Consider the following 3231-nt stretch of genomic DNA (forward strand, 5'->3'; position numbering starts at 1 on the left):
AATTGTGTGTGAGCACCACAACCATGTATATGAGTATTTGGCATCAGGGAGATAGGTCAAAGGGCTAGAGCAAATAATTTGCATATCAGGAAGCCCTAGTTGGATTCCTGGTACCCCATGGTCCCCTAGCACCACTAGTAAGAGCTGGGAGTAATCTTCTTCCCCACACCACTAGAGGTGGCCCAAAAATCAAAAATTCAAAACCAGATCTAAGTGCATCATGATTGTGTGCAGCCCTAATCATCACAACAATAGAAGGGGTAATTTTATTTAAATTTTAGTGTAAAAAATATAATGGTAAAGGCTTTACAACCTAGGAGACTCAACTCTGACCCAAACTGAGTTTAAGTCTTGACCCAGCTGTTAAATATCTGTGAGATATTTGGTAAGTTATTTAACTTCTGGGTGTCTTTGTTTTTTCAGCTGTAAGACAAGGATAAAATCTGGGCTATTGGACCTGGAGAGAGGGCTCAAATGGGCTCAGCACATACTTTGCATGCAGGACTCCGGGGTCCCCATCTCTGCTTCCACATGATCCCATCAAACACCACCAGGAACAATCCCCAATCATAGAGTTGGAAATAGCCCCCAAGTTCTGCCAGGTGTGACCCCCAAACAAGCAAACAAATAAGCTAGACATAAGATGATACTGTCTGAACAAAACAAAAAGTAATATCATTAAGTATATTACTATACCACCATACACAGACACATATATCTTATACATATGCAACCTCAAATTGGTATTGTTTACAAGTGTTAGAAGTGTTATCTGGTGAGGACTGTGGGGAAAAGCAGTATGAAAGTGGTTAAATCATTTTTAAATTTAACAAAGAAAATGTATTTATCTATGACTTAGAGATTAAAAATAAATTGCCTATCTGCAAACTTCCTGCGTGCCTGGGTCTGGGGTGACCCTGTACATTCCTAAAGTGCTTGCGAGAACATTATGAAACAGCTTGAGACCTTGCCTTGCTCCATCCAGAGCAAGGTTATAGAAATTTTAGATAATTTTTAAAAAATGAACTAAGATTTTTAAAATTAGATTCTTCTCTTAAAGACCTAACGCTGTATTTTTTAGTTTATTGAAGGTAGTCAAATATACTGGCTGGAGCGATAGCACAGTGATAGGGCATTTGCCTTGCACGCAGCTGACCCGGGTTCGATTCTCCCGCCCCTCTCAGAGTGCCCAGCAAGCTACCAAGATTATCTCGCCTGCACGGCAGAGCCTGGCAAGCCACCGTGGGGTATTCAATATGCCAAAAACAGTAACAACAAGTCTCAAAATGGAGACGTTACTGGTGCCCGCTCGAGCAAATCAATGAACAATGGGATGACAGTGACAGTCAAATTTACAGGTTAACTGTGTATATTTTTGTAACTTCATAAGACATACAGGTACATATTTTATTATAAAAGATTGCCAAGTTTTAAAGCTACATTCTACTATCTGGTGACAAAAAATGCCAATTATAAATCTAAACTACCATCTTAATGGTTAAGGTGATAGCTAGAAATAAAGCTTATTTAACTTTGACCAACTTTAATGGGTTACTTTGTGTGTTAGATTCAGAAGTGACTATAGGTTTAAAACACTGGACTAGATGGGGCTGGAGCGATAGCACAGCAGTTAGGGTGTTTGCCTTGTACGCGGCCGATCCGGGTTCGATTCCCAGCATCCCATATGGTCCTCTGAGCACCGCCAGGGGTGATTCCTGAGTGCAGAGCCAGAAGTAACCCCTGTGCATTGCCAGTTGTGACCCAAAAAGAAAAAAAATAAAACACTGGACTAGAAATGAAAATTAGAAAAAACTATATATTGCAAATGGCACTTGCATGTTAATAAAGACTCAAATAATTGAAAAAAATAAAAACAAATTATCTAACTTTAATGAGGAAGTAGCTAGGAACCATCTAAAAGAATTATCTTTGTGGGATGGGGGTGGATACTGGATATTGGTGGTGGAAAATGTGTACTGGTGGAGGGATGGGTGTTCAATCATTGTATGACTGAAACTCAAACATGAAAGCTTTGTAACTGTATCTCATGTTGATTCAATAAAAAATGAAGAATTATAGCACTGTCGACCCATTGTTCATCAATTTGCTCAAAGCAGGCACCAGTAACGTCTCCATTGTGAGACTTGTTACTGTTTTTGGCATATCAGATACGCCGCAGGTAGCTTGTCAGGCTCTGCCATGCAGGTGAGATACTCTCAGTAGCTTGCCAGACTCTCCGAGAGGGGTGGAGGAATTGAATCTGGGCCGGCTACCTGCAAGGCAAATGCCCTACCCCCTGTGCTATCACTCCAGCCCAATGACCAAGGTAACATATAAAGTTATATTTAGAGGATGACTACAAAGAAAACTACATCAAAAGGGTGACTTCCTTTTGGTAAGGGTAAGGCCTCTTTAGGTCAAATTATGGGGAATTTTTCTGTATCAGAAAAAAAAATTGAAAGGGGTTTGGAGATAGTACAGCAGCCAGGAGGCTTGTCTTGTATGTGGTCAACTGGGGTTCAATTCCCAGTACCCACAAGGTCCTCTGAGCACGTCATTTGTGATCCCTGAGCACAGAGTCAAGGGTACGACCTGACCACCACTGGATGTAGCCCAGCCCTCCCCCCAAAGTTCTTTTTATTAAGAACATATTAATTTTACATTAATTAATAAAGAATTATCCTTTAAAAATGATCAAGGAACAAGTGGATATATGTAATCAATAAAATGAAATTCTATTATATTTTGTGTCTTACACAAAGGCTGTAAAAAATGGATCATAGACCTAAACTTAACCTGTTTAATTTCTCAGAGTCAGAGAGAGAGTAAAGCAGAAAACTGGCTTATGCATAGTTGATGTGTATTTAATCCCTGTCACCATATGTGCTCCCAAGCGCCCTTTCATGAGTGATCCCTGAACATAGAGCCAGAAATAATCCCTAAACACTGCTGGATGTGCTCCTCCCAAAAGTAAATAATAGATACATAAAATTCTAAAATAATTGTTTGATTTCTAGAAAAAAGCATAGACAAAAAACTGTTTTAGACAAAGATTTCTTAGATATCACTGTCTATATATCACTGTATATCACTGTCATCCTGTTGCTCATCGATTTGCTCGAGCGGGCAGCAGTAACGTCTTCATTTGTCTCTGTCACGTGCTAGTGTAACCCAATGGAGTTTGCTCGCTCCAGGAACATGAAGAGCACTGTTACTGTTTTTAGCATATTA

The 3231-nt window shown here is 39.7% G+C and overlaps 1 non-coding gene across 1 annotated transcript; it reads left to right on the forward strand.

Moving 5' to 3' along the window:
- Positions 1 to 881: 881 nt before the first annotated feature.
- LOC129400690 (small nucleolar RNA SNORA9) lies at positions 882 to 1013 on the forward strand. The gene has a single exon (XR_008627877.1). It is a non-coding gene; the product is annotated as a small nucleolar RNA SNORA9 (small nucleolar RNA).
- Positions 1014 to 3231: the final 2218 nt, after the last annotated feature.

The sequence above is a fragment of the Sorex araneus genome, chromosome X (genome assembly GCF_027595985.1).
Source record: "Sorex araneus isolate mSorAra2 chromosome X, mSorAra2.pri, whole genome shotgun sequence".
Taxonomy (NCBI): Eukaryota; Metazoa; Chordata; class Mammalia; order Eulipotyphla; family Soricidae; genus Sorex; species Sorex araneus.